Source organism: Aythya fuligula, chromosome Z (assembly GCF_009819795.1).
Source record: "Aythya fuligula isolate bAytFul2 chromosome Z, bAytFul2.pri, whole genome shotgun sequence".
Taxonomy (NCBI): domain Eukaryota; kingdom Metazoa; phylum Chordata; class Aves; order Anseriformes; family Anatidae; genus Aythya; species Aythya fuligula.
The window spans coordinates 67,767,064-67,790,422 of NC_045593.1; positions in this window are offsets into that span (position 1 = coordinate 67,767,064).

Sequence of the window (23,359 nt, forward strand, 5' to 3'; positions counted from 1 at the left end):
CCAAATATATTGCACAGTGCTGTGCAGAAGCTGGGGTAGATGCTACTCACCTATTTTTGTATATTTTGTTTGTCAGATCATGTGACTGTACTTGCCTGTAAAATCAGTGAGACATCTGCTATAAATGTTACCTTCAGTTACATAATCAGGCTACCTAGGAATAGGTTTAATGGCTGGACAGTATGTGAGGTTAGGTTGGGGAAGGCAAAACTAGCTTAGTGACACTACTGGTCAGACAGTTTTAGCACAGACAGCAAAACATTTAGATGGGAGCAGTAGGGAACCACAGGAGATGGATAAAGAAGCTCTTTGTCACAGAGGAGTAATACCTTCAAAATATGTAGTGTGGCATTACCTGCACACAAAAATAGGAAACTGGTTTATGACTGTGACACCAGTCATAGCTCCAGCTAGGCTATCCCTGCCCTTTCAGGGTATATGCACCACAAGCTATATTCATTTTATTTTATATTTTAGTACATAAGACAAAGTTCAACACAGAAAGTTATCTGGGCAGTACCATAGGCTTTATTTCCAGCTCTGCACAGAAATGAATTTTAACTTAGCAGCACTTAGTTTGCACCTATCTTCAGGGTAAATGTCCCAAAGAGGTAGTAAGCGTAAACCCTTTACACCTCCTTTATCACTTTATTACAGAAAGCTTCTTATAATTTAAATCTTGTCTAAGATATTTAAAAATAATAATAATAAAAAAAAATCAGCCTATGTGGCTAGACTATTTCAAGATGTTTCAGAAAAACAGTCTGATCTTTGCTAGGAGATGAACATTTTAGTCTTATTGGTAGTCTCATATATTCTTACACTTAATGTACACATTTTAAAAGAGACTATGCACATGAAAGAGACACTAGTTTTTATTATTGCTATTACTATTACTATTACTATTACTATTACTATTACTATTACTATTACTTACGATTACTATTATTTTATGTTCCAGAGTGGAATATTGGGCTTTGTGATTTTTTTTCCTAGTTTTTAAAACTTGCTATCTCATCTATTTATTTACTGGCATATTTATCTACTCTGCATGAAGTTTCTCAGAGCTCAGTTTTTTGAGAGTCAATTTTTATCTTTTTAGGACTGTTAATGAATGCAGATGACATAAACTGTTCTGAAAACCCTCTCCTTCTTCCTTCCAGACTGCAAAATAGAAAAAAAAAATGTTCTCCATTTTAATAAATGTGCATACTAGACTTGGTGCAAGGCAACCTGAAGCCTGTTTTTTCATATGACTGCCATACTGAGTGACGGTCTGGTTCTGAGATAACTGTCAAATTTGTCTAAGCTCATACCCAGATTTTTCAGGGGTGTCAACACAAACTACTTTCTACACTATACCAGCTACACCAAACAAATACACACACACTCACACTCATATATATACTTCCCATTACCAAAGAAAAAAATCTGATTTAAAGCTCTTTAACAAACACCTCTTTCACTCCGCTCTCTCATTGTCTCTGGCATCATTTATACTGGACTTTATTATACTTTCTGGAAAACTCCCAGATATTCAGTGATATATGGAGTAATAATTTGTGTCAAGAAAATGGCTGATATTAACAAAGAAGGGGGAGATGTGGGAGTGTGGCCATGGGGATCGGCAAGCCCCATGGTTGATGATAACATCAGACTCTTAAAGATGAGGCCATCAGGAATGTAAAAGAGTTTAGAGGGAACAAAGAAAGGTGATTCAGGAGACACCATGCCGGCTTGAGTTGGGGTTGCTTGTTTTCCATCAAGGGATGGAAATTGCTGGGTGTTTGGTGTTGCTGGGCAAAGTTGTTTGACCAATGAAAAGTTGTTTTGAAAAGAACTGCTATGGAACAAGGGGAAAAGAGGGTAACCTGCCCTCAAGATGAAAAAAAGGCAACACAATATAATGATATGTATAGGCGTACTCGTGTTTAGTATGTAAAAGCAATGTTCTGTATGTTTAGAGATTTCGATGTTCATGTGTGCGTGTTGGTAGAGCATAGACTTCCCACACACTCAGTGCTGTTTACTTGCCTTTTATAAATATTACTAAATTCAAGTTGAGTATAACATTCCATCAGGATTGTGGAGTTAATAAATACAATTGTGATTAGATTATATTGTTTACAAACCTATCCATGAGAATGTCTTCATGAGTTATTCATCTACATTCCATTAGTTTAAGTACATGACTAGGTACTGTAAGTGTGATTTTATCCAGTCTTCTCTGAAATTTGGGAGTGATTCTGGTTTTTATTACTATTACTATTACTGTTACTGTTACTGTTACTGTTACTGTTACTGTTACCGTCACTGTCACTGTCACTGTCACTGTCACTATTCGTTTAGGGTTTGCTTTTTTAATTTGTTTAGGGGTGGTTAGTTGTTTCATGTAGTCCTTCCTTATAAATAGCATTAATTAATTAATTAATTAATTAATAGCTCAGTACTACAGTTTTTTCCAAAGGAAAAAAAATCTGTTTCCCTTATTTGGAAAGAACTTTCATTTCTTCCAAAGAGTAGAGTTCAACAAGATTACATTGGAAATACAAAAGCTTACCTTTGGAAATGCAAAGCACACTTGAGAAAGGGACTGCAAATCAGGCCATCAATACGAAATGGGAAGAACTTCACAAGTTCTGTAAAGAGAAGACTATTGTAATTTGTGATACTTAAAGTCCATTGATAGTGTGATTAGTATCATGTCTTTCTTATGAAAAGCAGTAGACCATTTCACAGAATCACAGAATTTCTAGGTTGGAAGAGACATCAAGATCATCGAGTCCAACCTCTGACCTAATGCTAACAGTCCCCACTAAACCATATCCCTAAGCTCTACATCTAAACGTCTTTTGAAGACTTCCAGGGATGGTGACTCCACCACTTCCCTGGGCAGCCTGTTCCAATGTCTCACAACCCTCTCAGTAAAGAAGTTCTTCCTAACATCTAACCTAAAACTCCCCTGGCGCAACTTTAGCCCATTCCCTCTCGTCCTGTCACCAGGCACGTGGGAGAACAGACCAACCCCCACCTCACTACAGCCTCCTTTAAGGTATCTGTAAAGAGCAATAAGGTCACCCCTGAGCCTCCTCTTCTCCAGGCTGAACAAGCCAAGCTCCCTCAGCTGCTCCTCGTAGGACTTGTTCTCCAGGCCCCTCACCAGCTTCGTCACCCTTCTCTGGACCCGCTCAAGCACCTCGATGTCCTTCTTGTAGCGAGGGGCCAAAAACTGAACACAGTACTCGAGGTGCGGCCTCACCAGAGCCGAGTACAGGGGGACGATCACTTCCCTAGACCTTCTGGCCACACTGTTTCTGATACAAGCCAGGATGCCGTTGGCCTTCTTGGCCACCTAAGCACACTGCTGGCTCATATTCAGCCAACTATCCACCATCACTCCCAGGTCCTTCTCTGCTTGGCAGCTCTCCAACCACTCACCTCCCAGCCTGTAGCTCTGCTTGGGTTTATTGCACCCCAGGTGCAGGACCTGGCACTTGGCCTTGTTGAACTTCATGCAGTTGACCTCAGCCCATCGGTGCAGCCTATCCAGATCCTCCTGCAGAGCTTTCCTACCCTCAAGCAGATCGACACATGCACCTAACTTGGTGTCATCTGCAAACTTATTTGAGGGTGCACTCGATGCCCTCGTCCAGATCATCGATGAAGATATTAAAGAGGACCGGCCCCAGCACCGAGCGCTGGGGGACACCACTAGTGACTGGCCTCCAACTGGACTTGGCTCCATTCACCACGACTCTTTGGGCCCGGCTATCCAGCCAGTTTCTAACCCAACAAAGTGTGCGCCATTAAAAAAATAAAAAATAAAATAACCTGTGTATATAAAAGGGAATAGGAGGGGCAGAGTCATCCGAGCCATTTCAGCCTGTGTTTTGCAGAGCAAAAGCAGTTTGTGTTCATGTCCTTGAAAGACTTGGGTATGAGCTTAGGCAAATTTGACAGAGTTAGTCCAGAACAGAATGCGGTTGTTTTTAAACCCATTACTTTCAGCTAATCATCAAACCTATCTCCACTGCACCCTTTTACACTGAAATGTTCATAAACTACGGAAAATATAGTTACATTGACCAACTTCCCATTTACCTCTGCCATCTGTCTGAAATTCAGCCCAGTGGAAACAGGAGGCTAGGTAGGAATAACATTAGTTCTTTATATTTTAAGTTGTTTGTCATATTATTAACCAAAAGTTTCGTAAAACACGGAAGTAGTCCAAAGAAGATAAATCCACGGACAGATGATGATTTATATCTAAACTTTTCAAATGTAACAATGTTCTAATCTATGATTTTGATTTGGAGCCAACTGAAATTAACATATACTTAATAATGATGATGAAGACTAACTAAATATCTGTTTGTGCTAATAACTACAGTTTTTCTACTAGACCTGTTCAAAACATCATAATTCATAAATTGCTAGATACAATAGTGTTATTTGTTATATTTTGTGGAGTTACATCATTCATTATTTATGAAGCTTCTACCAGCAATCAGATATCTACATTATGCATTTTCCATCTCCCATGTCCACTTGGGAATTAAGTAGTTCTGATTGATCAAAATTCAAAACAGAAATGCTATGCTGTTTTTTAGAATACATGAAGTTTGAGAGAAGTGGTAGCATGTGACTTACTGATGTTCAGAAATAGATCATGATGACAGGTTATTTTCTCAAAAAAAAAAAAAAAAAAAAAAAAAGTTGAATATTTTCAGTTGAATGCAACTGTAAGATCATCATGTTTGACAAAGATGTGAGTCACCACCTGAAAAGTGGACATTTTATTTAACAAATATAAATTATTCTACAGGTGTTAATGCTTTGCTTTTTTACAGGATTATGCTGCAACCATTCAGACTGAGTTGTTTTACAGTTTTGATTGTTTTTCTTTTCAAACGTGATTCAGTGATTGGTAGGAGAAATGGTGGAAAATAAAGTTATCCTGTTCATAAAACAAGTTTTTAAATTAAAGAAAAAGAGGAAGTTAGCAATCAGTACAATTACTAGAGACATGGCCTCTTGGAAGCTCTCCATCAGAATAAAAGGAAGCTGTTTTGCGAAACACGGAGCAAAGAAGATTGTTTTGTTCTTACTGGACAACAGTTGAATAAGCATTATGTTGAGAGATACATCTTTATTTCTTGTGCATTTGTATCTATCACTTGAACACCTCTCTAATATTTGTTCTCATGGTCCCTAATTACCATATTTTTTCTACTGAACAACTTTCTCAGACATGTGGTTTTATTGTTTTAATGTGTAGTTCATGTGTAATCCTTTAGGCTGGTGGTTTTGTCTTTTTTGAAGTGTTGTCCCTGAAAATGGTGTTCCAGTGTCTGGCAATAATTTTGGCATTATGGATTCCTTTACAAAATGTTTAATTTGCCTGGCCTCGTAACTGTTGAAATTGCTTCCTTTTTTTTAACTGATCAATGAATCATCTTGCACCAAAGAAATACACTATTTTTTCACTATGAACTTTTATAGCCACAGAGGTATGAACATAATGCTGTCACCTTTTTCAAAACCTTGATAAGTTTATATTTGTGGATAAGGTTTTATAAGAATTAATATTTTTATGCATGTTAGTCCCCATTTTTCATGAATCCAGCATCTGCAAAATACATCCTGATGTTGTGTAGGTTGGTGCCGCACACCAGAAATATTTCCTAGCTCGTTAACTAGCTGACCTTATGAAAAGCTCATTGACAAATACAGGTGTTTTAAGAAAAGTCATTGAATAAATGGCTATCTTCTTTAGCCATATAGCAGAGCTAGTAACTTTTCTAAACCAAATAATAGAAAATATTTCCTTCACAGTACTGTATGAAAGTAAAATTTTGATAAGTTTTATCTCACTTCAGGTGCTGTCTCTCATCTCAGCTACCCTCATCTTACTGGAGTTAATGGGAGTCCCATTCCTGGGGGCCTACTGTTATATATGGAGTGGTAATTCCTGTCGAGAAAATGGTTGATATTAATAAAGAAGGGGGAGATTTAGGAGTGTGGCCATGGGGTTTGGAAAGCCCTGTGGTTGAGATAACATTAGACTCTTAAAGATGAGGCCATCAGGAATGTAAAAGAGTTTAGAGGGAACAAAGAAGGGTGACTCAGGAGACTCTATGCTGTCTCGGGTTGCTTGTTCTCCAGCCATTAAGGCATGGAAGTTTCTGGGTGTTTGCTGTTGTTGTTATATTCAAAGTTGTTTGACCAATGAAAAGTTGTTTTGAAAAGAACTGCTGTGGGGAGAAGGGTATAAGAGGGGAGCCTGCCTTCAAGATTAAAAAAAAGGCAATGTGATGTGATGAAGTTATGTCATCAATAAAGAAGCAGAAAAAAGGAATGAAAAGGAACAGGCTAGCGGAACGGAGACCAGGACGGGAACAGGCACATTGATTGCCTCATGAAGACGGTTTTGGCCAAACTCAGCAAACTGCTCAGAGAAGCTCGTACTGAAAGTTGCTGGAAATAGGCACACCAGAGCTGGAAAGAAGCTCACGCTGAGAGAAGAGAACCCGTGCACACAACTGCCCCTCGCTGGTAAGCAGCTGTGCATTATGGGGAATCATACGTCCTTAGAAAAAAAGACTGTCCTGGTAACCTTACAGCTCATTCTCCTTCTTAACAATCGGACAGTTTATGATCCTGAAACATGGGACCAAACTGAGGTCAAGGTGTGGGACTCTGCAACTAAAAATGACAAGGTTGCAGTGGGATTGCTCGGCACCTGGCGAGCAATCTCCGAGGCCTTAAAGAGCCATGTGGAGCCACAATCACAAACGTGTGGCTTGCCAGATATTGAGGGAGCTGCAGGCTCCTTTACTGATCCGACTGCTATGCCATGGGCCCCTCTGCTACTACAGCCATCGAAGGCTTTTGCTGTTACGGCCCCTGCTGACCTGGACGTGCCTTTTGATCCAGGCCTATTGCCTTGAAAAGGAGATGGATATGCTTTTCTTCGATCCGGGAAGAACGGGATACATTAAGCCTGAAGACCAAGTTGCTTGACTACTTAAAGCCAGACATGTTGTTCAAAAGGAATGGAAAATGGAGACTTGTTTGTAATCAAGAAGAGGAATGGAAAATGGAGGCTGTTAAGTCATGGAACTTAAAGGATTGTTTGTTATCTTTTCTGATTTTACATATGTATAGGCATACTCGAGCTTAGTAAGTCGTGGAACTTAAAGGATTGTTTGTTCTTTCCTGATTGTACGTTATGTATAGGCATACTTGGGTTTAGTATGGAAAAGCCATGTTCTATATGTTTAGAATGTTTGATGTTCGTGTCTGCATGTTGGTGGAGCGTAGACTCCCCGCACACCCAGCGCTGCTTACTTGCCTTTTATACCTTTTATAAATATTTGTTTTATAAGTATTACAAAATTCAGATTGAGTTGAGACTTCATTTATAACACTACCATCTCTCTGATTTACTGCCAACATTACATATATTGAGGAACATGGCTGTAGAGGAAGAGAGAAATGTAATTCCATTTTAATATCTGTGGGAATACATTTGTCTGTGCTTCTTTTTCCCACTTGTTATGCCCCACATCTGGGCTTCTGCAAGTTAATCAGTATGTTAAGGAAATTTAAATCCAAAGAGGATGATAAACAGGACAAAGCACTGAAAAGCAAGTCCCACAATAACAAAAGATAAAATCAAGTAAAGGCATTTAGATAGCATGGATCTTTCAAGCAAAGAGGAAGGCAATTACTACAGGTTCCAACCTCTGTGGAGATGTTGGTCATAATAAATATTCTGGTTTATCAGGATCCTTCAGAGATTCATCGGAAAAAATATGCTGAAATGTTGGGGACAAATTGCCTTCAAGCTCACATCATGTGTCTCAGGAGTTTATTTCTGTGAAAGGACTACTGAGGATCTTTTAGCCAGGATGGAAGTATGTGATACATGTCACCTGTCTGGAGAAATCAGCTGTTGCAGAACACCAACAATATTCCAGCTATGGATGTTGTTCCAGGAGAGCGGTACAGGTTGGATCTAATTTAGTTACAGAGTTCCCAATAAACAGCTGAAGTACGTTGCTTCCTTTTTCTTTAACATATGTTGTTCAATATGAATAGTTAAGTCTGTTCTTATATTGAATCTCATCAATTCAATTATCAACTTCATTAAGGCACATAAAATAATGCAATAATTACATGGTAAATTGTCACAGAGACTACAAAAGCTGATTAGCTCTAAAAGGCAGAAGAACAAAAAATGTGAAATATAAAGAACTGAGTGTAAAGGTGCTTTATGTATGTAATATCTCAATTTTAAATGTCAGAATGTACCTGTGATGGTCTAAAGACAGAAGTAAAAATATTTATATGACAAGGTAATAGTTTTTATTAACATACACTAAAACAATCCATCAGAAATCTAGGTGACTGAAAAAGCGCTATGTTCCATGTGTGGTTTTCCTATAGCTTCAGATAAAGGATAATAATGTGTTCCTTTATTCTTCACTTGAGTTATACTCAAATATTTTTTGTTGATTCTAACCATATAGACCCTTTTGAGTTTAAATGTAGACATACATTTTTATTTCTAGCAAAGAAGGAAAATAAGATAAAAATGGAAAGGTTGTAGGCTATGTGGAAGCATCCTAGACAGAAGTGATGTAGAGTGTTTGGTTATATGAAGGTTAAAGAATGCATGAATTTCAGGAAGATGAAAGTCACACAGCTTCAAGGAGATGTAACATGACTGAAAAGATCATACACATTTTATTGGAGTAAAATGTTTTCATGTGCATAGAGTTCCTGGCTACCTAGGCATTGCTTGAATTCTTAAGTTTATACCTTGATCCTCAGGGCCTAAAGCAGCTGATGGAGGAATAAAACATCTTTTTGTTATACCGAGACATTGGCAAGTAAAAATTGTGAATGATCCAAAAGCAAATACACTTTCTTTTTTCAGCTAGTTAAAATAGTTGATGGTTCACCTACAATACAACTCCTACTCTTTGATAAATTATGGTTTCCTAAGTAACCAGCTAATAGTTGGAACTTAGATTGAGGGAAAAAGATGTTCATACAGATTTTTGTTCTGTCTCTGTCTGCATGTTTGTCCAGCTGAAATAGATAAATCATTCTCATATAATCTGTGTGCTGTTATTATTTGGTTGATCACAGGTTTAATATACATGAATTGTACCTTGGAAACCCATCTAAAAATTACAATTGTCTGTGGATTAAATGTGAAGAAGAAAATAATATTTTTGAACTATTTTCTAAGATCAGTTTGGAATGGAGTACCTGAACATAACTTGCTAGAGAGAGCATTGGAATATGGATAAAATGTCAGAGTGAGACCTGTAGTCTCAAAAAATCTGATTCTAATCAAAAGAGAGTATTTTTAATTTTAAAAGTGTTGTTGTTTCTTTTTTGTTGTTGTTGTTGTTTTGTTTGTTTTAATAGAAAGATTTGAGAATTGATTTTCATCAAAAGCATTTGAATACCATATATCCTGGTAAGAATACAGGAATGCTGCCCAGATATGTAAGGATGAGATCACAAAAACTAAGGCACAGTTGGAGATGAATTTGTCAAGGAATTAGCAGAATAATAAAAAGGGTTTCAGCAGGTACATCGGTGAGAAAATGAAGATTAAAGAAATGTACCTCCCCTGATAAATAAGACAGGAAAACTATTGACAACCAAGGCTGAGGTACTCAACATTTTTTTTGCCTCATTTTTCAATGGTGATCACTCTTACCTCATCTCTCAGATCCCTGAAACTAAAGGCAAGAAATGAAGAAATTAAGTAATTCCATCCTATCAGACAAGAATGTCAACTCTAAATCACCTAAGGAATGTGAACATACTCTAGTCCATGGAACCTGACAAGATGCATCCCACACTCATAGAAACATAGAATGTTGTGAGTTGTAAGGAACTTTAAAGATCTTCAAGTTCCAATCACCCTATCATAGGCAGGGATGCCACCCACTATACCAGTTTGCCCAGAGCCTCGTCCAGCCTGGTCATGAGCACCTACAGGGATGGAGCATCCGCAACTTCTCTTGAAAACCTGTTCCAGGGCCTCATCACCCTCTGAGTGAACAATTTCCTCCTAACATCTAATCTAACTCTCTCTCCTCTTTTACTTTAAAACTATTACTTCTTGTCCTATCACTATCTGGCTGAATAAAAAGTTGTTCTCCATCTTTTTTTAAAGCCCATTGGGGGTTATGGTCAGTCTACAGCGCTTCTTCTCTGCCGCTCCTTCTCAGTCACTCTTGTCCCCTGTGCTGTGGGGTCCCTCCCGCAGGATGCAGTCCTTGATGAACTGATCCGGCGTGGGCTTCCTCACTCCTCTCACTCTCCCAGCTGCTGTGTGGCGCAGTGTTTGTTTTTTTTCCCTGTCTTAAATATGCTCTCACAGAGGCACAAAACAACATCGCTTATTGGCTTGGCTCTGGTCAGCAGTGGGGCCCTTTCCAAGCATGGGGCAGCTTCTAGATTCTTCTCACAGAAATCACCCCTATGGTCCCCTGCTACCAAAACCTTTCCATGTAAACCCACTACAGCCAGGCACCTCAGTCTTTCTTCATAGGAGAGGTGCTCCATAAGATGTCCTCTCATAATCCTTGTGGACATCCTTTGGACCCACTCTAACAGGTCCTCATCCTTCCTGTGCTGGTGGCCCCAGAGCTGGTTGCAGCACTTGAAGTGGGGCCCTACAAAGGCAGAGCAGAGGGGGACTATCCACTCCCTTGAACTGTTGGCCACTGCTCTGTTGATGCAGCCCAGGATATAGTTGACCTTCTGCAAGCACACGGAAGTCCTGAGGGAATTGGTTGATGTAGTTGCTAAGCCACTATCAATAATGTTTTGAAAATCATGGCTGTCACGCAAAGTCCTCAGGGACTGCAGAAAGGAACACATCACACCCACTTTTTAAAAAAGTTAATAAGGACCCTTGGAACTATCCACTCATCAGCCTCACCTCAGTACCCAGTAAGATCATGGAACAGATTCTCCTAAAAGTTATCTCAAAATATACAGAAGATAGGGATGTGATTAAGGACAACCAGCATGGCTTCACCAATGGTAAATCATGACTGATGAATCTGGTGCCCTTTTATGATAAAGTGAATGCATTATTCAGCAAGGTAAGACCAAACAATGGCATCTACCTGGACTTCTTTAAGGCCTTTGATATGGACAACCACAACACTCTTATCTCTAAACTGGAGAGACAGATTTGCTAGATGGATAAGGTATTGGCTGTCTTGGCACACCCAAAGATTTACAGTTACCATCTCAATCTCCAAATGGAAATCAGTAATGAGTGGTGTCCCTCAAGGGTCTGTACAGGGATCAAAACTGTTTAGTACTTTCATTACTGAAAGAAATGCTGGGATGATGTACAATCATCTCAGTATGTTTGCAGATGGTACCAAATGCTGTTGATGCACTAGTGAGAAGGGATGCCATCCAGACGGACCTTCTTGACAGTCTTAAGAGCCTATGTCAGCTTCATGAAGTTCAACAAGACCTAGTGAAAGGTTCTACATCTTGGGAAATCCACAATATTAGTACACATTGGGTGATGAGTTAATTGAGAGCAGCTCTGCAGAGAAAGATTTGGGGATACTGTGGATGAAAAATTATATATGAGCAAGCAATATGTGCTTGCTGCCTGGAAATCCAACTGTGTCCTGGTCTTCATCAAAATAAGAACGACCACTGCACAGAGGGAGGTGATTCTTCCCCTCTGCTCCACTCTCCTGAGACCTCACCTGGAATACTGCATCAGGCTCTGGGGACCCCAGCACAAAAGAGACATGGACCTATTAGAGCAATTTCGGAGGACAGCTGTAGAAATGATGAGAAGATTGAAACAATTCTCCTATGAAGAGAGACTGAAAAAGTTGGAATTGTTTCACCTGAAGAAAAGAAGGCTCTAGAGCAATCTCATTGCATCATTTGAAAATATAAAAGGGGCTGAGAAGAAAGATGAAGACATTATAATAGAAATTGTAGCTACAGAACAAGTGGTAACAGCTTTAGATTTGGTGCAAGGAAGATTTATTATTATTATTTTTTTTATGATGAAGGTGGTAAGACACTGAACCAGTGGACAAGAGAAGTTGTGGATGCTCCATCGTTGGAATTATTCAAAGTCAGGTTGAACATGGCTTTGTACAATCTAATCTAGTGAAACCACCAGGGTTTGAACATACCCAGGTGCTTAGACTGGATGATCTTTGAAGGTCCCTTACAACACAAATAGTTCTATGATTCTATGATTTGATGATTCAATATTTTTATTATTATTATTATTTATTTATTTTTAATTTGAGAACAACAAAGAGTGCTGGGATATCACATTTCAGCTGCAATGAGAAGACTGGGGGAAATATAATAGAATCTTTAGAATAAGCAGTATACCTTGCTGGGCTGCTTTGTTCAAATGTCAGTTATGTTAGCTAAATATGTCTCTTAGTCTTTTCAATGTCAACTGCAGTGTCTCAAATAGACAATACCTTAAATTAACTGACATATTGGAGATTGGTGACTCTGAACTTGTCTGTGATTTTCTGTTCCAGCTTAATGCATGTAAGTCTATGCAGTCCAATGGGATTCATACCAGAGTACTCAGAGAGCTAGCTGATGTCATCATGAGACCTCCCTTAATTATTTTTCAATGGTCTTGGGAATCTAGAGGTATCCTGTCAAACAAAAACTGGCAAATGTCCCAGTTTTCAAGACAGGTAAGAAGGAAGACCCTATCAATTACAGGCCTGTCACTGTCACTCAATTCAGTTCCCAGTAAAATTATGAATTGGATTGTGTTAAGAGGTACTGAAAAATACTGGAAAGACAATGCCATCATTGTTCATAGCCAACATGAATTCATGAGTGGTATGTTCTGTTTAACAAATTTAATTTCCTTTTATGGCAAGTTACCCATCTAGTGACCAAGGGGAATAAGTAGACCAGTAGATGTGAATTTTTTGTAGATGTTGTTCATTTGTTTGTTTTGTTTTACAAAGTTTAAAAAACTTTAGTAAAGTTTTTGATACTGTTTCTCACAGTATCCTTCTGGACAAAGCATCCAGTGTATAGCTGAACGCCTAATACTATTAATGATCAGTTAGCAGATGGATCAGTTTCAAAGGGTTATAGTAAAGGAGGTTATACCTGGTTGGTAACCAGTTATTTATGGGATTTCCCAAGGTTCTTTTTAAGGGACAATTCTCTTTAATGCTTTTATAAATGATCTGGTTACAAGACTCAAAGTTTGCAGATGATACTACAACAGACGAGCTGTTGACTACCTCAAGGGTAGGGAGGCAGTGATTGGGTAATCAACAATCATATGAAATTTAACAAAAGCAAGTGATATTTTTTTGCATCTGGGGTAAAGCGATCCTGGATACAGACTGGGGAAAAAGAAGCTGAAGAACAAACCTGAATAAAGGAATGTGTGAGTTTTGGTCAAAAGCAAGTTGAATAAGAGTTAACATCATGTCCCGGCAGCAAAGAAGGCCAAATGCACCATAGGGTGCATCAGGCACATCTTTGCTCACTGGTTGAGAAGTGATTGCCCTACTCTAGGCTGCAGTGATAGTGTGGCCTCACCTCCAGCACTGTGTGCAGTTTTGGATGCTACAGTATAAGAAAGACATAAAACTATTACAGAGTAACCAAAAGAAGACAGCAAAGATGGTCAAGGGTCTAGAGAGGAAGACATATGAGGAGTGTCTGGAGTCACTTGGTTTGTTCAGCCTAGACAAGAGAAGGCTGAGGGGCAATCTCATGCCAGCCCACAGCTTCTTAAGGGGGAGAAGAGCTGCAGGTGCTGATTTCTCTCTGGCGACCAGTGATAGGACTCACAGCATGAAGCTGCATCAGGAAGGTTCAGGTTGGATACGAAGAAAACATTCTCCACTGAGAGAGTGGTTGTGCAATGGAACAGAATGCAGGGAATGCCATCAAGCCTGATGAAGTTCAAGAAGCATTTGGAGAATGCTCCCAAACATATTGTTTAATTTTAAGGTAGTGATTTGTGAGTCATGAGTTGGACTTGAGGATCTTTGTGGGTCCCTTCCAACTCAGGATATTCCACTTTTCTATACCAGAAAGTATTTCTGTCTGCTTTTATTTGAAATGTATCTTAGTTAAATCTACTTTCAATGAAGTTGTGTTACTCTTTATCAAAATCAAATCTGATTAATTCAACATTTCCAGAAAAAGATTTTTTTTTTTCTTGAAATTGAACTCATATTGCTCTATGGATTATAAAATATACAATAAAATGTCAGAATTTGGCAAAACATCGTCCCCAGTTAACTTTCAAATTGCACTTTGATCTTTGTCGAGTGAGGTCAAAACATTTACTGCCAATTTCAGTGAACAGGAGGAGATGGCCACAAATGATTTTCTCCTGCTCAGTGTAAAATTGAATGAAGTGATGTTGGCTAGCAAGTGGATAAAATTACATGGATTCTGACTCTCCTTTTGCCTGAGGGGTTATTTGTTTCTATGTGAAATAGGAGAGTAATTCCAAAGAGTTCTGGATTTCTTTTGACACATTTAGTCTTTATCTTCAGGTGATTCTAAGACTTGATTCCTTCTCCAGATCTAACTGGGGAGAATGGTGTTTTAATCTCTTCCAGAGTAGACAGTTACAAAACCTTCCACCTATTACTGCTGTAGAGTTGCCTAGAAACTCTTAAGGCTTCAAACCCAGAGTAGATCAAAGATTTTATTTTTTTTTATTTTTTTTTTCTTGTGCCCAATTCTTCATTTGTTGCTAAATCAGTTTGGGAATTAGTTCAAGTTTCTGATCCATATTCCTACAGTCCTTTCTGATAATTCTTCTCTCTTTCCAGTTAAAATAGGATTTGGCTTACATTTTGGTGTGCAGAATTAGAAGGGACAAGATGCATTCTGTTGAGAGAGCCTTTGAATGTGAGATTCACTGCAACTGGAGACCCATCCAAGCCAGTTCAGCTCCTGTAGGGTAGGATAAAAGGCTCATCTCTTTGTTCCACCTTTTCCCAGCTTGAATTGCAGATTGCTCCTAGCAACACTGTTCTGGACACTGTCTTGTTTTGATCCATTTTTAAAGCAACCTGCCACACTATAAAGGCAACTACTGAACTTTACTTTTGTATATAATATGAAATTCTGGTGACAGTCACAATAGAAAAGAAATGGAAGATAAAAAGTACTTTGTACAACTTATCTTTATTTATGCTTAGTTTGTAGGCTTATTAATAACATTGATAAATATCTGAATCATTTACATGTATATAACAGGAATCACTTAGCTTTTGTCACATGGTTTATGAACAGGGGATTTAAGAACAGACTAAATTTTTCAAGTGTAAATAAAAATTGGTGCCGTATTTTTTACATGTGTCTTACTGATTGCAGTTGTTAAATGTGTGTTTGTTACACCATCTAGTACAAAGATTTAAATAAGATTCAGATAATCTTTGAAAGATTATTATGGTAACATTTTTCTAGTCTATCTGCATATTAGATGATGATGAATGTCAGAGTAGAAGAGTGGTGGAAAGAGAATGATACGGGAAGGGGAGAATGGAAGAATCAGTCAAGGAGACAATATAATCAAGAGGAAAAATTAGAAGAAAGGCTAGGAACTTTTAGAGAAATCCATAGATGGAAAGTTGGGAAAATAAAATGTTATTAGATGAAGAAAGGAGATGACATAGATTATGCAAAGAGTCCTGGCTTTGTCATGTGTTCATGGGCCCAAAATTCTCTTCCCAGCTTTGATTGTCATCAGTAAAACTGCTTCCTTACAATTACCATATGTATTTGGAAGCTAGCCACACTGCTTGTTTAACCACAGTACATGCTTTGGAAATTTCATTTAAATGTCAGAACTGTCTATCTGAATTGAATTGGATTCTATTTAACTGTTTGCTTTTATCTAAGTCAACTTGCAGCACCAAAATAGCTGCTGATTTTTCTAACTTTTAACCTCTTCTTCTCCATTTCTTACTTTCTGTAGTGTCAACATAAACTTTTTTTTTATTTGTAACTGTTTCTCACACACATACACACAGACACTAATAAAAGAGGGGGGAAAGGGAGTTTGAAATTTTGCAGAATGCTTCAGATATGCCTGAACTCTCTATTTAATGTCTACTAATGTTATAGCATTGAACTGCATATAGCATATGTAGCAGGATCCATAAAATAGTCTCACCAGTCACCCTCTCTCTCTCCCCTTTCCCCTCTCCCCTCCCCCCCTTCAATCCGTTAATTCAGTTATTTGTGATTACCAAGATGCTACAATAAAACATTACAGATACTTCTCTCAGGCCTCTGCCTTGTACCTTTTTAAGGTATTTTTAAAGGCTTGTGGTATGTAGACACAAGTAGGTTGTTTACATTTTTACAGATATAACAATATTTGTCAAATCTACTAAAAAAAAAAAAAAAAAAAAAAAGTAAGATTCATTTAAATGATCATATCATAAAATCATAGAATGGCTTGGATGGCTTGGGTTGGAAGGGACCTTAAAGATCATCCAACTCCAACCCCGCTGCCATAGGCATGGATGCCACTCACTAGATCAGGCTGGCCAAAGCCCCATCCAGCCTGTCCTTGAACACTTCCAGGGATGGGGTATCCACAGCTTCTCTGGCAACCTATTCCACTGCCTCACCACCTTCAAAATAAAGAATCTAACCTAAATCTCCTGTCTTTTAATTTAAAACCACTCCCTCTTGTCCTATCATTATCTGCCTGTGTAAAATGTTATTTGCTTTTTTTTTTTTCTATGTACCCTTAAATTACTGAAAGGTCAGAAAGAGGTCTCCCTGGAGCCATTTCTTTTTTCTCCAGGCTGAACATAGCCAGGTACCTCAGTCTTTCTTCATAGGAGAGGTGTTCCAGCCCTCTCATCGTCCTTGTGAACATCCTTTGGATCCACTCTAACAGGTTCTCATCCTTCCTGTGCTGGTGGCCCCAGAGCTGGTTGCAGCACTCAGAGTGGGGCCCTACGAAGGCAGAACAGAGGGGGACAATTCCCTCCCTTGAACTGTTGGCCACTGCTCTGTTGATGCAGCCCAGGATACAGTTGGCCTTCTGGCTTGCAAGTGCGCAATGTAGACTCATGTCAAGCTTTTTATCCATTAGAACCCCCAAGTCCTTCTTTGCAGGGCTACTCTCAATGAGTTCTTCTCCCAGTCCCTACTTATGTTTAGGGAGGTTGTATCACTTCTGTTTGGGCTTCATTCTCCACCTGGCAGTTGCAGATGGTGGACAACATTTTTATTTCAGTAGAAGACTGCTTCTTGTTACTCACAGAAGAAAGCAGATCTTTTCATACTCATCCAAATATTTAAGAACTACGTCAAATTTTGAATGAGTTTTCAGCCATTCTTCAGCAGCCATTAAATCATCTGCATGCATCTTACTGCAAAACTTTGCAGATCCTTATCTATTAATAACTGAATAAACAGCTGGTTCCAAAGCTACTCCATATGGCAGTTCTTCATAGTTACACAAGTACTTATGGTGATATAATAATGAATGAAAAATGAAAAGATTTATTGATGATATATAGCATAGCATAGGGAATGTAAGGGATTGCCATTTATACAGATCACACAAAGATTTGTATATTCTACCCTAGCAATGAATCTGGCTATTCAGTACTAGGGCAAGGTTCATTCATGTTTATCATTTTGGTTGACCATAGTTTGGAGTAGCACCAGTAGAGCAAACAGCTCCGAGTACCTTCTCATCTCCAGAATAACCTGCATTTCACTGCTCCTGTTTGTTTTTGTGTACTGCATGATTTTGAATAATTTAGGACTGCAGAGTAATGTAGGGCTCTGTATTTTGCATCCTGTATTTTGCTTCTTCCATTTTGTCCTGGTTTCAGTTAGGGCAGATTTAATTTTCTTCCTAGTAGCTGGTAGGGTGCTATGTTTTGGCTTAGGATGAGAAGAGTGCTGATAACATGCTGGTGTTTTAATTGTTGCAGAGCAGTGCTTACACCAGGCCAAGAACATTTCAGGTTCTTGCTTTGTCCTGCCAGTGGACAGGCTGGGGGTGCAGCAAGAGCTGGGAGCTGGGACCGAGAGCAGCTGACCCAAACTAGACAAAGAGGTATTCCATACCATCTGACGTAATGCTAAACAATATATAGGGGTGGCTAGCCGGGGGGAGGAGGGCTGGAGTGCTCAAGGTTAGGCTGGGCATCTGTCAGCGGGTAGTGAGCAATTGCATTGTGCATCACCTGTTTCGTACACATTATTATTAGCAGTACAATTATCATCATTGTTGTTATTATTATTATTGTTATTATTATTTTTCCATCTTAATAAACTGTCTATATCTCAACTCACAGGCTTCACTTTCCCATTTCTCTCCCCCATCCCAGAGAGGGAGTGGGGAGGGTGAGCGAACAGCTGTGTGGTGTTTAGCTGCTGGCCAGGTTAAACCACAACATACATGTATTCTTACTATTTTCTTGCTGAAGATTTCTTTTTTCAAGCTACCTCTTGCTTGTTCTAGTGTCTAATTCTCTTTTCTGCTGATACCATTATCCTTCATCAGCTATGCTTTTATTGTTTCCTCATTTCTTCCTCGATATCCTCCTCAGTGTCTTGTTCTCTCCATTCAACTCACTGTATAAACTAAACTGTAAATGCTTTAAATTTGAGCACCTTTATATCATCCAGAAAACAGAATCACAGAATCATAGAATATCCTGAATTGGAAGGGATCCACAAGGATCATCAAGTCCAACTTCTGGCTCCACACAGATCTACCTAAAAATTCAGACCATATGACTAAGAGTCCAAATGCTTCATAAACTCTGACAGGCTTGGTGCCTTGACTATGTCCCTGGGGAGCCAGAGCCTGCTCCAGTGTGTGACTACCTTCTTGGTGAAGAATTTTTCCTGATATCTAGCCTGAACCTCTTCCATCGCAGCTTGTTACATGGAAGAAAACACCTGATTATTTTTTTCCAGTAACAGTTTTCTTAATTATCATCTATAACACTATCATTTGATGTACTGCCTGCATATTACTTGTTAACTTGTTATCTGTGCCAGTCATCTCTTCATCCTGAAACCATGGTATCATGTCAGTCCACATTATCTGTCTCATATTATTTAGATGAAATGTAACTGTGTGGTCTCTCTTTTCCTTATAAACATCATCATCATCCTTTTCTTATAAACATCATCATCCTTTTTCTTCCACGTAAAATTTTGAACTTTCTGAGTTCAGGATTTTCCCCCATAATGTATGAGTATCAGTATTTGCCATTCTCCTTGCCAAGGCGATCGGCTCCGGGGCAGATGCGTTCTGCAGGGGAGTGGGGGAGCGGGCAGGCAGGGCTAATTTTTCCAGCACTGAGCCCAATCGAGGGAGCCGCCAGGACCTGGCAGCCCTCGCAAGGGAGGTGAACGAGTTGAGAACGAGGCATAGGCGGAGCCAGCAGCGCCCCCTCCCCGGCTGTTCAAATGCTGCCCCTAGGGAGCATGAGTGACCAGGAGCACAGCGAACAGGACAGGCAAAGAGGACGTGGCCCATCAGAAGGGAGTGGCGAGGCAGTTAGCGTGGCAGTTCGCACAGGAAGGGCAAAGCGTTCCCCCCTGCCCATATGAACAACTCCTCTAATGGTGGTCTACCGCTAGCTCAGCTGCAATGGTGTACACCAGGCACAGTGAGCTCTCCAGGAAGTCTGTACACACCCACTCAAAAATTGTGGCAGTTCAGGTCTCCGGATGCAGGGAGTGCCTGAGCCTGTTGCTACCACCTGCGGGGGGCAGAAAGACTGTGTGCGTGAGGTGCGAGCAGGTGGATGACCTGGTCCGCCTTGTGGCAGAACTCAAGGAGGAGGTTGAGAGGTTGAGGGATATCAGGGAGTGTGAACGGGAGATAGACTGGTGGAGCAACTCCCTGCATGGCCTGAAGGACAGGTACCGGGATGAGACACCCCAAATGGGGGTGGACCCCCTGCACTGTTGCTGTCAGGCAGAGGCAGGGGACCTAAGAGTTGAGGAGGAACGGAAACAAGTCCCTGTTCAACATCGCAGGCGATGCCCCCCCTCCTACCAGCCCCACCTTCCCAGGTGCCCTTATGCAACAGGTTTGAGGCCCTGGAGCTTGAGAGACTGGTAGCTGAGGAAGAGGTAGTAAGTCTACCCAGTCTAGAGGTAGTAAGTCTACCCAGGAGGATGCCTAGGGCGAGGAAGTCAACTTCACGCCTCAGGACTACCTCCACCAAGACAGAAAGAAGGGTGATTGTTGTGGGCTACTCCCTTCTCAGGGGAACAGAGGGACCTATTTGTCAGCCTGACCCTACCCGTAGGGAAGTCTGCTGCCTCCCTTGGGCCAGGGTCAGGGACATTGCCAGAAAGCTTCCCAACCTGGTTCGCCCCTCTGACTATTATCCTCTTTTAATAGTCCAGGCTGGCAATGATGACATTGAAGCGAGAAGCCTGAAGACCATCAAACAGGACTTCAGGGGACTGGGACGGTTAGTGGATGGAGCAGGAGTGCAGGTGGTGTTTTCGTCCATCCCTGCGGTGGCAGGGAGGGGCACAGAGAGGACACGGAAAGCCCACCTGTTAAACACGTGGCTCAGGGGCTGGTGCCAACACAGAAATCTTGGGTTTTCAACCATGGGGCACTTTACTCGGCACCTGGCCTGATGGCCGCAGACGGGTCCCTATCCCTAAGGGGAAAAGGGATCCTAGACCAGGAGCTGGCAGGGCTAATTGAGAGGGCTTTTAACTAGGTGAGAAGGGGGACAGGGCTGAAACAAGGCTTGTTAGAGCTGTGCCATGGGTAACAATGGCAAGGCTGGGAGAGCAATGGCCCAACTGAAGTGCATCTACACTAATGCACACAGCATGGGTAACAAAGAAGAGGAGCTGGAAGCCATTGTGCGGCAGGCAGGCTACGACTTGGTTGCCATCACGGAAACATGGTGGCACCACTCTCATGACCGGAGTGCTTCAATGTCTGGCTATAGGCTCTTCAGAAGGGACAGGCAACACAGAAGGGGTGGTGGTGTGGCTCTCTATATCAGAGAGAATTTTGATGTCGTGGAACTTGAGGCAGGTAATGATAAGGTTGAGTACCTATGGGTTAGGATCAGTGGGAAGGCCAACAAGGGAAGCGTCCTGGTAGGGGTCTGTTATAGACCGCCGAACCAGGATGAGGAGACTGATGAGGAGTTCTACAGGCAGCTGACAAAAGTTGTGAAATCGTTGGCACTTGTTCTTGTGGGGGACATCAACTTCCCAGATATATCCTGGAAGCACAACACAGCCCAGAGAAAGCAGTTTAGGAGGTTTCTGGAGAGCGTGGAAGATAGCTTCCTGACGCAGCTGGTTAGTGAGCCTACCAGGGGTGGCACCCCGCTAGACCTTCTCTTCACAAACAGAGAAGGACTGGTGCGAGATGTGGTGGTTGGAAACTGTCTTGTGCAGAGTCACCACGAAATGGTAGGGTTCTCCATTCTTGGAGAAGCCAGGAAGGGGACCAGTAAAAAAACACTGTATTGGACTTCTGGAGGGCCGACTTTGAACTGTTCAAAACACTGGTTGGTAGAGTCCCTTGGGAGGCGGTTCTGAAGGGCAGAGGAATCCAGGAAGTCTGGGCACTCTTCAAGAAGGAAATCTTAATGGTGCAGGAGCGGTCTGTCCCCACGTGCCCAAAGACGAGTTGGTGGGGAAGAAGACCGGCCTGGCTGAACAGAGAATTATGGCTTGAGCTTAGGAGGAAAAAGAGGGTTTACAATCTTTGGAAAAGAGGGCGGGCCACTCAGGAAGACTATAAGGATGTTGCAAGGCTGTGCAGGGACAAAATTAGGAAGGCCAAAGCTCTATCTGGCTACTGCCATCAAAGACAACAAAAAATGTTTTTACAAATACATTAATGCAAAACAAAGGACTAAGGAGAATCTCCATCTTTTACTGGATTCGGGGGGGGCGGAACTTAGTTACAAAAGATGAGGAAAAGGTGGAGGTGCTTAATGTTTTCTTTGCCTCAGTCTTTAGCGACAAAGCCAGTTGCTTTCTGGATACTCAGTATCCTGAACTGGTGGAAGGGGTTGGGGAGCAGAATGTGCCCCTCACTATACATGAGGAAATGGTTGGAGACCTGCTATGGCACTTGGATGTACACAAGTCGATGGGGCCAGATAGGATCCACCCGAGGATACTGAGAGAACTGGCGGACGAGCTGGCCAAGCCGCTTTCCATCATTTATCAACAGTCCTGGCTATCGGAGGAGGTCCCAGTTGACTGGCGGCTAGTAAACGTGACGCCCATCTACAAGAAGGGCCAGAGGGCAGACCCGGGGCTTGTCAGTTTGACCTCAGTGCCAGGGAAACTCATGTAGCAGATTATCTTGAGTGTCATCACGTGGCACTTACAGGGCAACCAGGTGATCAGGCCCAGTCAGCATGGGTTTATGAAAGGCAGGTCCTGCTTGACGAACCTGATCTCCTTCTATGACAAAGTGACGCACTTGGTGGATGAGGGAAAGGCTGTGGATGTGGCCTACCTTGACTTCAGTAAGGCTTTTGACACCGTCTCCCACAGCATTCTCCTCAAGAAACTGGCTGCTCTTGGCTTGGACTGGCGCACGCTTTGTTGGGTTAAAAACTGGCTGGATAGCCAGGCCCAAAGAGTCATGGTGAATGGAGCCAAGTCCAGTTGGAGGCCAGTCACTAATGGTGTTCCCCAGGGCTCAGTTCTGGGGCCAGTCCTCTTTAATATCTTTATCAATGATCTGGATGAGGGGATCGAGTGCACCCTCAATAAGTTCGCAGATGACACCAAGTTAGGTACGTGTGTTGATCTGCTTGAGGGTAGGAAGGTTCTGCAGGAGGATCTGGATAGGCTGCACTGATGGGCTGAGGTCAACTGTATGAAGTTCAAAAGGCCAAGTGCCGGGTCCTCCACCTGGGGTGCAATAACCCCAAGCAGAGCTACAGGCTGGGAGAGGAATGGTTGGAAAGCTGCCAGGCAGAGAAGGACCTGGGAGTGATGGTGGATAGTTGGCTGAATATGAGCCAGCAGTGTGCTCGCTCAGGTGGCCAAGAAGGCCAACAGCATCCTGGCTTGCATAAGAAGCAGTGTGGCCAGCAGGTCTAGGGAGGTGATTGTCCCCCTGTACTCAGCTCTGGAGAGGCCGCACTTTGAGTACTGTGTTCAGTTTTTGGCCCCTCGCTACAAGAAGGACATCGAAGTGCTCAAGTGAGTCCAGAGAAGGACAATGAAGCTGGTGAGGTTCTGGAGAACAAGTCCTGTGAGGAGCAGCTGAGGGAGCTGGGCTTGTTCAGCCTGGAGAAAAGCAGGCTCAGGG